This window comes from Ornithodoros turicata, unplaced genomic scaffold (assembly GCF_037126465.1).
Source record: "Ornithodoros turicata isolate Travis unplaced genomic scaffold, ASM3712646v1 Chromosome37, whole genome shotgun sequence".
NCBI lineage: Eukaryota > Metazoa > Arthropoda > Arachnida > Ixodida > Argasidae > Ornithodoros > Ornithodoros turicata.
The window spans coordinates 730,760-744,070 of record NW_026999367.1 but is presented as its reverse complement, the minus strand read 5'-3'; the positions used below and the strand labels follow the sequence as shown (position 1 = coordinate 744,070).

Here is a 13,311-nt window from a genome sequence, read left to right as displayed (position 1 = left end):
TGAGATAGCTCACTCACTGAAAGCCCAGTGCAAAGCCAGTGAAGTATAAAATGAAAAAATAGCCGGAGCTCTTTGGCTGCACGTATAGCATATGTTTGTAACTCAAACGTCGCCATGCCAGTACTGGACAGCTGTTTCGGCCTTGTTGGGCCTCATCAACAGTACGCAGGCAGGCAACGTTTGAGTGGATGGCGTCAGAAGGTCACGTAACACGTGATTCCTCCCGTCAGGGTGAGATAGCTCACTCACTGAAAGCCCAGTGCAAAGCCAGTGAAGTATAAAATGAAAAAATAGCCGGAGCTGGCAGTACTGGCATGGCGACGTTTGAGTTACAAACATATGCTATACGTGCAGCCAAAGAGCTCCGGCTATTTTTTCATTTTATACTTCACTGGCTTTGCACTGGGCTTTCAGTGAGTGAGCTATCTCACCCTGACGGGAGGAATCACGTGTTACGTGACCTTCTGACGCCATCCACTCAAACGTTGCCTGCCTGCGTACTGTTGATGAGGCCCAACAAGGCCGAAACAGCTGTCCAGTACTGGCATGGCGACGTTTGAGTTACAAACATATGCTATACGTGCAGCCAAAGAGCTCCGGCTATTTTTTCATTTTATACTTCACTGGCTTTGCACTGGGCTTTCAGTGAGTGAGCTATCTCACCCTGACGGGAGGAATCACGTGTTACGTGACCTTCTGACGCCATCCACTCAAACGTTGCCTGCCTGCGTACTGTTGATGAGGCCCAACCAGGCCGAAACAGCTGTCCAGTACTGGCATGGCGACGTTTGAGTTACAAACATATGCTATACGTGCAGCCAAAGAGCTCCGGCTATTTTTTCATTTTATACTTCACTGGCTTTGCACTGGGCTTTCAGTGAGTGAGCTATCTCACCCTGACGGGAGGAATCACGTGTTACGTGACCTTCTGACGCCATCCACTCAAACGTTGCCTGCCTGCGTACTGTTGATGAGGCCCAACAAGGCCGAAACAGCTGTCCAGTACTGGCATGGCGACGTTTGAGTTACAAACATATGCTATACGTGCAGCCAAAGAGCTCCGGCTATTTTTTCATTTTATACTTCACTGGCTTTGCACTGGGCTTTCAGTGAGTGAGCTATCTCACCCTGACGGGAGGAATCACGTGTTACGTGACCTTCTGACGCCATCCACTCAAACGTTGCCTGCCTGCGTACTGTTGATGAGGCCCAACAAGGCCGAAACAGCTGTCCAGTACTGGCATGGCGACGTTTGAGTTACAAACATACATATATATATATATATATATATATATATATATATGAATGTATAACTGAGTACAGATGGACGCGAAAACAAATAGACTACAAGTAATGAAGAGACTTGGGAGGCCGTATAAGGGTTAAAAACACTTGCTACTTTTATTACATTAATAATTAAGGGGGCGCTAGGAATAGATTTACAGTTAGGGGTCGACGTTTCGGCAGTCAGCGCTGCCTTCAACAGAACTGACAGCGCTGACTGCCGAAACGTCGACCCATAACTGTAAATCTATTCCTAGCGCCCCCTTAATTATTAATGTAATAAAAGTAGCAAGTGTTTTTAACCCTTATACGGCCTCCCAAGTCTCTTCATTACTTGTAGTCTATATATATATATATATATATATATAGCACATTGCGTTGCCCGTGGATTTTCTAGATGCAGCAGTCGTGTCTGATGCGTAAATATCTCCCGCTTCTTCAGTAAAGTTATCTGGAAGATTGAATTTCTCCACAGCGCTCATACATGGCGTGCGTGGGATGAAGCAGAAGAAGTACGTCACGCGTTCATGATCTTTCATTCTGTGGATGTAGTACGATTCATTGTGCGACCTCGTTTTGCAGAAATATCCGCCTCAACATAAAGGTAAGTTCAATCGAAGTCATTGGTTAATTTATTAAGGGAACGCGGTCGTGGAAAGTTATCCAGTCGAATTTATAGCGGTTATCTCTAAACACGAAAAGGAAGGGCTTTCTCCTTCGTCGACGCTTGATAGATAATAATAATTCGGGGTCTACGTCGCGAGACAACTGAGATTATGAGCGAGCTTGATAGAGACGACATATATGGCGACGAGATGTTGGAACTGGCTGTAAAGCACAACATCTTGGTCCGAGTTAGAATTGTCCCAGCCATTCGTGACACTCAAATCTTCCTTCGTCGCCTTTCACGCTTAAAATTATTTTGGCTTCTTTCTACTTCCCTTTGGTGTCGTGAAGTACGACCATGGAGTTTCTAGAATCTTCTTCATCTTGTTTTTGTCTTGAGAAGCTTTCGCTTCAGTCGCTGTCTTTGTGATTCATTTGTTTGTTCAAGCAATCTGAATTAATTAATCAATTCTTTGTCAAACAGTGCTGGTCCTTGGGTTTCTTCAACACTGAGTTGGAGCCTCGAACATTTATTTTGAAATTTTACTTGAACTGTGTCATCAGGTAAGAAATGTTCACTTGTCACACTTCGACACTTCATGGGTGTAGTTTTCAGTGGAATGCAGTTGAAATGTTTCGACTAAAAACATATTGGGGCAATAGAATACTCCGACCATGTCCATGTTCATTGAAATTACATGACCCTCAATACCTGATTGTTAGCAAGTTATGACCTCGTCCCAGAAACACTTATAAGCCTTTACAAGAAACCTTTTATTCGAAGCACTAATCATTATCTCGACTTATTTATTAAACCACTATAGTTCTTCCGTTTCGGTCTTGGTTATCCATTACTGTGTGTTAACCCGTAGCCTTCAGACACTAAATGTTTGCCTTGCAAAAACCAATTCCCTAAACTGTTTTCTTTCTTCTTCTTTTTTGCAAACCAGATGACAGCCATGTCCGGTTCTACCGCGGCACTGGGTAAGTACCCCTTCATATCGACAGTATAATGGCTCCTGCCTGCGCTCGAGGGTTTTATTCCGAACCGAAAGCTCTTGGGGGTGGAGGAGAGTTGCTCGAAGATAGGGGTGCAGGTACATTGTAAGAGTGGTACACAGGAAAAAAAGTTAGTGGTGTTGCAAAACATTTGTGGGTGCTGGAAGTGTTGTAGGTGCTTGGCTGTGCCAAATATGATTTACTTAGGAGCATGGCCATCTACATCCTCACACAGGGCTGTCCAACCCCTCCCCACTTCAAAAAAGTACCACATTGCAGCATGGGTGGTGAGCTCTGTACCACTGAAAATTCCCTTCAACATATTTATAAGCCTGCACGTCATGTTCGGTGCGACGTGTAAGCAAGTAGCATAGCTTAGGAGGTTTGCCATAAAATCAAAGGGTTACGCGGACCAGCTTATCATTGAGCTAACCTTGAAAAAAAGTGTGATGTTAAACGGTAGGAGAGACTTATTTATTTACACATGGTAACAAGACTTTCGTGCACGAGACTGCACTTCAGGTTACAAAAATACGAGCATGGTACAGGAACACATATAAAGTTGACGGGGGAGTTTTAGCATGAGAGGTTAACAGGTTCATGGAAAGGATGCAAATACGGGTAAAAATGAAAAGAACATAAATACAAACGCAGGGGATGATACCCCTGCGTTTGTATTTATGTTATTTCAAATTTCAAAAGTTCGTAGATCTGCTATTGCGCACAACAGTATAATAACCACATCACAATATTCAACTCACTCAGTCGACTTTCACGACAACACAATATCGCTAGAGAACGACAACCTCCCCAAGAACACTCGCGATCCTCAGGACTTCCTCAAAGTGTCATCGCGTCCTCGTCCGTGATGGGATGTACGGAGGAGATCCCGAGAGTGTCATCATGGGATCTTCCAGTGATAGTCATTTGCGTACATCCTGCGGCCGCCAGCCGGAGGACATATATAGGAGGAGTAAATTAGTTTAATAATGCGATGTGCATTTCTATGCCTGCGCCCATTAATTAGTGTTTCGGTTTGTTTCTCATAACCAAATGCAACCAAATCAGCAGTAATCATTTATAAACTACAAAATACCAGAAAGAGAGAATAGTAGAATAGAAAGAGAAAATACAAAAATACAGGGATACAAATTGAATGATTTCAACGGATACTTCATGCACTGGGTTCAATATGCGATAAAATATAGCTTGCTACACATCTCATTGTGATCTTGTTGCCATGAACATCCGTGCAAGGTCCCTGACAGGATTCTGCATGGAGCATTTTCGTGGAAGATACAGAAAAGTGATGGCATATTACAGCGCGTGCTTGACTTTCGCTGGATGTTTTAAATCAACTAAGTAGGAAACACGGACGCTACCTTGGTTGTATCCTGATACTCCAAGGAATTTGTCACTGGTGTGTTACTTATATATTAAATTGAATTAAACTTAGGTACCTCACCCTTGGTTCTGACTGCGATGCTAGGAGGACTCTCGCACATGCGAGAGTTCGTAAGATAGGCAATACATAGTACATGTTGTGTCTGCGAAAGGAAATGCCACTGTTGGATACTCCTTTCAAAGTCAGCTGTCTTAGTCTTACACTTAGTGGCACATGACCTTTTATATTTTTTGCTTTTTATACCACGGCACCCATTCTTCGTTATCGAAAAACAATCAAAAATGAGAGACGGAAAATGACAAGCTGCTGGCCGAGGTTGAAAACTGCAAGAGAGGGAGTCCGTTTCCACTGTAAACGCCTGCACACTGCTAAAAGTGAGAAATGAAAGCAGATTTACTGTAGAATTTGACATGATCCTATAGTGCTCCTAAGAGTATCCCAGTCTTGTCCCCAGATGTTGTCCCTAGGACCATCTCTGGAGTCTCATTCTAACACTTTTCTAACAAATTGAGGATCATGTGGGGATATTCCCAGGATGTCACCGCTGTCCCGCAATGACATCCTCAGGATAAGTGAGGGATGTCAGCGTGTTCTTGGGGCTCATCACAAGCGTGCACGAAAAGGAAACTAACAAATAACACTTTCACATTAACAGTCACGACCCGCGCCACTGTAAGGTTGGGACTCGTATTGGACAGAGTGTAAAACTGCGCTGAATTAATTTCTAATGACTCTGATTATGCTGAGAAGCTCACTTGCTTAAAGAGACCACCCAGACTTCGTTCAGTCCAAACTCCGTCGTAAGGCACTCACACTGGACTGAAACGAGGTTCTGGAACACCGAAAAGATCCTAACACGAGCGAAGTAAGCCTAATCACTAGATATTTATAAGCACATCCAAACATCAACGGCATTATACGGAAGCACGAGCGGCTCCTCCAGTGCGGTGACTCACCTAGGAGTATATTCATTCATCCAATACAGACGCACAAAAAAACCTAGCAGACTCCTTGGTCAACGCCAAAATCAGTAAAACGGACACCCTGTATAACAAAACACGCCCCTGCAACCTCCCGCGCTGCAAAACATGCAAGCACATTCAACACGGTAGCCCCAACAAAAGCACTGCGAGGAATTACACTCACTCATTGATGTACACAAGCACCAATGTCATATACCGCATTGAATGCGTCGACTGCTATATGCAATACATTGGTGAAACCGGCTAATCAATGAACAACCGCCTTACCAGCCACAGAACCGACACTTCTAAAACACTCCGCAAAGCAGCCCCCCGACAGTTGAAACATTATACAGGGTGTGTCACATGTCGTGTTATTTCAACTTTGTAAAGTAGAAAAACAAAACGGCTCAACAGAAAAATAGTTGGGTAAGCGGCTACCTTCCGGGAATGCCATCTGCCACATACTAAAATTACTTTAGACGACTTTTAATTGAAATGAATTAAATTTTTAGAATTGAACTCGAAAACTTGCCTAGTAAATAACGTTTTTCTTGCTAAATCAGATAGACAATGGTTGAATCAGCCAAACCCACTGCAAAATATGTTATGTAGTACGGCGGATATGTCTAGAAAAATCGCTCACTGAGTCGGCGTAAAACAGTGGTGACCAGGGGCGACCAGGCTGAACTGCGGGTGATAGGTTTAGTGACGGTTAATGGCGACGAACCGAAAACAAAAGCTCAGGTCGCGCACAACCGATGGCGGTGCTGGTGATGAAGATTACGCTGCTGCTACAGCGCAATCCCCATGGCGGATGACAAAGCCGGCGACGAGGGCTGAGGGCAGCGGGAAGGTCGGGCGCCGGACTCAAGGAAGGCAGCAGGCGGACCCGAAGCGGCGGGCGGCCCGCGCTGCTCGAGCTGCTGGGCCCAGTGTACCCGACGTGAAGGGGTGAAAGGCAGGAGACACAAGTTGAGCGCATAGGGAGGGAGGGCGAAGCGGTCGACACAGGCGGTGCCCACTCCAGAAATGCGGGCTCGAGCCTGTCGATGGCCATAGTGTCGGGTCCGAGCGGGACGCCCAGGCTGAAACAGCTAGCCGGCTCGTGAGATGACCCTGTAGGGGATGTCGTAAGGTGGCTGCAGGTTGGTGCGCATGGAGTCCCGACGGAAGAATACGTGGGTACATTGAGGAAGGGCGGGACACACGAATATACCTGATGCGGTGCCCGAGCGGGCGGAAACGGTCCATGTACGAGGAGGGGTCGGGCAAGAGCGGAGCCGAGGGGGTGAATAACGGAACGGTGAATCCGGGAAGGCGGAGCGGTTGTAGACCATGTGGGCCGCGCTGCAGCCGTCCTGGCGGATCGCCGCGCGAAGGTCAAGCAGGAGGAAGGGAAGACGTACGGACCATGTTGTAATAATAATAATAATTGGGTGTTTACGTCGCGAGACAACTGAGATCATGAGCGACGCCACAGCAGTCGGTCTGTGGATTGCTTTTGCCCAAGGACCATGTTGTGTCGCCGTGGTCAGTGGCGCGCAGGGAAGCCTTGAGCTGCCGATGGAGGCGCTCGACCAGGCCGTTGGCAGCAGGATGGGAGGCTGTGGTTCGAATGTGATGGGTTACGAGGGCGCTGCGTCTAACTAGCGTCCTCTGTCTGTGGTGACAGTGGACGGGACGCCGAATCGGGAAACCCAGGAGAAGACCAATGCGTGGGCCACTCTTTCTGCCGTGATGTCAGGAATCAGCGTTAGCCTGCGGCCAGCGCGTAAACCGGTCGATGCAAGACAGGGGGTAGCGTTAGACCTTCGCGGGAGGGTCGACTAGGTCGGTGTGTAACTGTCGAAACGAGCATCTCGCGGAAGGAACATATATATGTTTTGTACTGGAGCAGGCCGAAAAACATAAGGGATTATTCTTCGTAAGATGATGTCCAACAAGTTTTCGAAGCTAGCGCGAGCGCCGAGTCACGAAACTCATGTCCCACCATCCTCGCCATGTTCATCACGTCCATTCCGCAACTATGGGCCGCTGCACTATTCCCCTTGCAGAAAGATGTTCATGTCCCGCGAAGGGTATCAAAGTGGAATTTGCCGCGTATCATCGAGGCGGGTAGTAATCCGGTACCATACGTACCAGATTGACGGTCAGAAGGAGAATTGGGTACTTTGCCGATGCGATCTAGGGAAACATATATTGAATAAGGGGGGGGGGGCGCACTGCTGGAGTAATCCACTTTACTTGTACAGACGCCTTCCCCCTTCCACGTATCGACGTTACAGTCGAACTTTTGAAGGGTGCCAGGCAATTCAGTTCGTTGGATCTCGTTTCTGGCTATGGCCAAGAGAAGCTGGATGAAGCATCACGACACATTACCCCGCCCCGGACAAGAATGAGAAGGTAGTGAACTTGCCCTCACCGTCGAGCGCGAAGGAGCTCCAGTCGTTGTTGGGTTTAGCGTCGTATTAACGCCGGTTCACCAGAGATTTCGCCACTATCGCCTCTCCACTGCATCGTCAGCTCGAAAAGGGCACCGCCTTTGCGTGGACCGATGACTGTGAGGCTGCTTCTGCCCACCTTAAACGCCTTCTCACAAGCGCGCCAGTCCTCGCTATCGAGACTTCAGCCTTGCCCATCATTGTGGACACGGATGCAAGCGACAGCGGTTTAGACGCTGTTCTATCATTAGCGAAACGCGACCGAGCGAGGCATAGCTTACGGAAGTCTAGCCCTAACCAAGCCCGAGAGGAAGTACAGACCCACACGCAAAGAGCTGCTCTCACTTGTCTATTTCATTCGCGTATTCCGTCATTATCTTCACGGCAAGGAGTACGTCTACAGGACCAACCACAGTGCACTACAATGACCCCGGTTCTTCAAGGAACCAGAAGGCCAGGTTGCACGCTGGCTCGAACAACTCAATGAGTTTCATTTTCGTGTTATTTACCAACCGGGAATACAGCACCGTAATGCCGACGCCCTGCGAATGCCTGGCTCGTCTGCGAATTCGCGGCCCACACTACTGTCCCATGCCGATTTATGTTCGCACCAGATGCGTGACCCAGTTCTGTCTGAGGTGATTTGTACCCAGTCGGACGGCGTCACGGCGCCGTCTCTTCAGGCCGAATCTAAGCACTACCTGCGCCACAAACATTGTTTGGAAATTCTCGACAGCCGTTTAGTGTGGAAGAAGAGTCCCACCAGTCCTCCCGTCCCTGTAGAGCCAAAAACTTTGGTTGCCGAAATGCTCATATCTGCACATGACATCTCCTTCGTAGGCCACCTCGGTAGGGAAAAAAAAAACTTTCGAGAAACTTAAACGCAGGTTCTCTTGCATCGCCATGAACTCCAGCGTCTCCGGCGGGTGTACATCGTGTCTGAAATGCTGCTCACGGAAACCCCCACACGCAACACCCATGCTCCTCTGAGTCACCCGTATATGGCTGCAGTATAGTAGTGACCCCTGTGCAGAGGTCCAGTGGCTGACGTACGATTCCCTGTGGTGCTGTTGGTATTTCGAGCGAGCTTGAGGGCGTGAGAGCCGAAGTCGATGATGTAATGGTGTCTGACGAGGAAGTGTGCGATGAGAATGCAGTCACGCCGGTATACCACGGACAACTAAACCAGGTAGAACGGTACTGGTAGTTCCCGGGACAGATATCATCAGGTCATAAACTCCTGGAACATCCAATGGGTTGCCATTGAGGTCGTAAAGAGTCTGGGGTACAGTCGCTTGGGTCGGGAACGCCTAAGCAGTTTCTGCACCGACATCGTAGTTGAGGACAGTCACACTGGATCCCGAGTCTAGCAGCATCCTAACTGGCGATCCTTCAACGGCGCCTGTAATCATGATTGAGGTACCTCCCAGGTTGCCGGTGGACCACTGTATAGCCGTTCCCAGCGAGGCCGAACAAGGAATTGCCGATTAGTTTCCTGCTGCCGGATATCTGGAAAACCGGGACTTGGCTCATCCTCGTGTACGCCGTGTGCAACAGCATGCGAAGTGACTCGGATTGCCGCAGCGGTAGCACACGGGGACGTTTGCAGGGCGTGCAATTTGCAGAGGTGGCAAGGGCATCAACTTTCCTGTCCCAATCCAGCTATCGCTGATGCAAGTCCCGCCAGTGGATCTGTCGTGGGTGTGGCTTGTGACACGTACGCCACTGTGTGCGATGCAGCGGAAGGAGATAGCGGAAATGGGCGAATAACTGCAAAACTAATAGAAAAGCATCGGCTATTTGAAAAGCATCACCAAGCGTTCCAGGGATAGCAGAGGTGACCTTGTCTCTGGTGGCAGAGTCGAAGCCAAGAATAAACGCATCTCGTACCATGTTATCTCTCATTTGCGGCGAACACGGGAAGAGCAATAACTTCCGCTCGTCGGTCCAAGAACTACCTGGAGCTCAGGCGAGAAGGTGCTTCTCCTAGGATTGGAAGTCCCCATTTCAAGAATATGTGTCGGGTAGAAGAAATTGCTGAAGTACTGACGTGTTTTCAGCTGCCATGTCACTAAGAGGAATCCTACCGCTGCCACCAAAATGTAGCAAGCCGAAAAACTTGTGGGTTTATTCTTCGTCCGACTGGGATGTCCAAGCCCTTTTTTGAATCTAGCACGAGCGCTGAGTCACGAAACACTACGTCGCACCGTACTCGCGATGTTCATCACGCCCATTTCGCAACCAGACGGCCGCTACAGTAATATATAGTAAATTATTTGCCGTGCTGCGGAATATTACGCATAAATATTACACAACACCTGTGTCAGGGATCGCTAGAAAACGTTGTACTCGACTGGCTTCATGCAAACGTGATACTTTTTCCAAAACAACTGACACGATAAACGTAGAAAATTATCGCCAATATCATTGAGTAAGTTTGCTGAACCTCACTTCCCATATTATGACTTACCGTGATGAAAACGACCTTCTATTTGTAAATTAATGCGTGTTCGGCAAGAATCGTTCTCATTTTATTTCTTCAAAATACGCACCTCTTCAAGAGAGCCCTCCCGACTGGACACCTTGCGACAGCCGTCTCGCTTCCGATGCACGATGTTTGCAGAGTGTTGGAAGGTAAAAGTTCTGAACGGGCGGTCGTTTGAGCTCGGCATCAAACATGATGGGTGAGATGTGTTGTGCTTGGCGATAGTGACACAACGAGTATCACGTTTGACTGCAACGAAATGTTGCAGATTAATGTTTCCTCGTTTCGTTCGCATTAGAAATGGAAGAGATTGCATAATGAGACGAAAATTATCCTCTGGACCACTGCTGTTCAGATCTGAGTTTTAGTTTATTTCGTCGTACATCAACCATTGCTTCTTGGATCATTCTTGGAAGTGGATTCAAGCCACTTGGACGGACGTCGACAAACACGAAACAGACACGTTGCTCAGTGATGTCCTATTTTGAAACACGGTCATTTTCGGACCCTGCAGATATATAGACATTTTTAGATATAAACCCTGGATTTTTAAAGCTGAAACATCGTGGCACACCAGTGACTTCTTCCTGTGGACATCACTTCTGGTGGATGCTGACGCTTTCATTTTAATTTTTTATTTCAGAAACGCAAAGCGCTCAGGTGTCGGCAGCTTCCGACTTGGGTATGTGAAAAACAGCGACGTAGCGATGATTTTTTTTTGGGGGAAGGGGGGGTCTATGGGCATGTTTCCCATGGGTTCTTCGGTACAATATTTATACGAGAAAAATAAAGTTAGGACAAGAGGCGCGAGAAGCTCGCTCTTCGTTCACTTCTTGGTTATCACGTGATCGAGTGCAGTCGTGTCTGATATTTCAACGAAAGGAGTGATGCTGTGGTATTATCGCTAGCTTGTAGACATCATGCTAAATTCTGATTATACACCTGATGATAATTCTACATGGGGACAGGGGGATGTCACCCTCATCTCCCTTGCCCAATAGCACTCCCAAAGGAACGTTTTCGGATCAGGGGTTAATTCCCTAAACTTCCCCTCTTACTAACAAGCGTTGTCACATGCTTTGCACAGAATCAGCGGCTATTCCATTCGATTACGTCGTGATCGTCCAATCTGTAGCGACAGTTCTACTGACACGAGAACTGCAGGTTATTTCACATGTAAAGGAGTTGAATTCACAGTCGGGGAATGAAGAAAAAACAGACAAGGCTATCAAATTTGGCATTTAATTGCAACCTGCAAAACCAAACGAAAGTATAGACGCGCAGCAAACGCACAATTAACAGACATGACATCGCATATTGACTGTCTCAACGGGTAACTGGGACTTTCATGGGTCGAGAGTACAGATGGGATTTGAGCTATTGAGGAAGTGCTTTGTGGTGTTGCGCTTTTGTGAGCAGCCTATACAACAGTTACAACACCACGCACAACCACCCAATAAAAAAAAAACACGAACAGGCTGTGGCTCTGGAACAGAAACACGCAGAACGCGCTTTGACTTTGTTGAATGTCGTTGCAAAATCAATATTCTCGCTACATGAGCTCATGAAGCGAAATGATTGGTCTGCGTAACACAGGCAGGAGCTTAATATTAGTATTTGGCTTACGTTTTTTATGGGTTTCCTTCAGACCATTTCAGGCATATGTTGGCACGCTCTAAATCTGCTGCAAGCCATTCAAAATCTGGCGTCAAAAACTCACCCGCACTGTTGGTGATAGATATGCTAATGTCTTACGAGCTCGTCTACGAAGCAGGGCACAGGCTGGCTAGTGGGTTCCAGCCTAGTGCGGTGTCGAAGGGAATGAGCAGGCCGACAGCACAGCGAAGCAGCTGTCTCGTCTAGGAGGCGGACGCGTATCGCGCTGCTGAGAGGAGATCGTCATTCCGTACTTTTACGCCTTGTGGACTCCCCGCAATAGACCATTGACATTTCCCCCAGCTACGCTGAAGCAGAGCTAATGCAGCGTTCGCTCTGCGGGACATACTCTCTCCAAGCTGCTGCATTAGTTAATCGAATAAGCCTTGGTGTGGTTTTCTACAGCGCAGTGGCGTTACCGCTTGAGACAAGTTGACTCTCCCCAATGCTGTCACTGCGGTGCTGTAGCGCGACCGCTCCGCCAGTCACATTACATTTGCATAAATAAGATAACAGCTCATTCATTACATAAGTTATATTTCATTTGGTAAAGCGACTTGAACGGACATAATAACCAACAACAGGAAACAGGCACGTTGCTCAGTAATATCGTGTTTTGAAACATGGTCATTTTCAGACCCATTATCTTCTAGGATTGAGACCCTGAGTTTTGAACGCTGCAACTTGGCGGCATAGCAGTTGCGTCTTTTTACGGACATCGCGTTCTGGGAGATGCTGACTCTCTGTCTTTTTAATTCATATTTCAGGAACGGCAAGTGCTCAGGCGTCGGAGCAGTTATAGGCCCGGGTACGTGATGGACAGCAGCAAATATATTTCGGGAGGGGTTCTATGGGAATGGTGCACATGAAATGAGGATGTCACCCTCATTTCGTTTTCTGAAAAGCGCACTACCAAAGGCACGGTTGTCGATGGGGGTTGAATCCACAAACATTCTCACTGGCTTTGCCAGCAGTAACAGATTCATTGCACCAATTGAGCTGCCATTGCATTCAATTGCACCGTCAACGTCCCAAGTGTAGCGAGAGCGTGTACTGACATCGGCAGTGTCGACTATATACCATCTAAAGAAGTGAAATTTACATTTGAGAAAACTGCGAAAGACCTCACACTCGTAAATTTGTCAGTTCATTTCATGCTGCAAAAGAAAACGAGATGCATTGCGGCACAGCGAACGTCCCATGAACAAGCATGGCATCCCATCTTCAGGGTACTAAGGGGTAACTGGGACTTTCGTGAGTCGAGAGAGTAAATAAGGGGGGATTGCGGCTATTGAGGGAGTGCTTGATTCGGGTGTTGCGCTCTTCTTGTATTTTCCTCTCATTACATTACACTTTAGGAAACCTGTGTCAACATAGGTTCTAACTGAGTAGGAATTTTATCAACTCCAAGCTACGGTACATATTGACTTGACAGACTACCATGAGGATATGTAAGGAGGAGGAAAAAAA

At 47.4% G+C, this 13,311-nt stretch overlaps 1 long non-coding RNA gene across 1 annotated transcript; it reads left to right on the top strand.

Annotated features, from left to right (window-relative positions):
* The first annotated feature begins 1,802 nt into the window (after positions 1 to 1,802).
* Positions 1,803 to 10,863, top strand: LOC135373967 (uncharacterized). The gene is made up of 4 exons (XR_010416692.1): positions 1,803 to 1,888; positions 2,375 to 2,454; positions 2,841 to 2,874; positions 10,829 to 10,863. It is a non-coding gene; the product is annotated as an uncharacterized LOC135373967 (long non-coding RNA).
* The last annotated feature ends 2,448 nt before the right edge of the window (positions 10,864 to 13,311 follow it).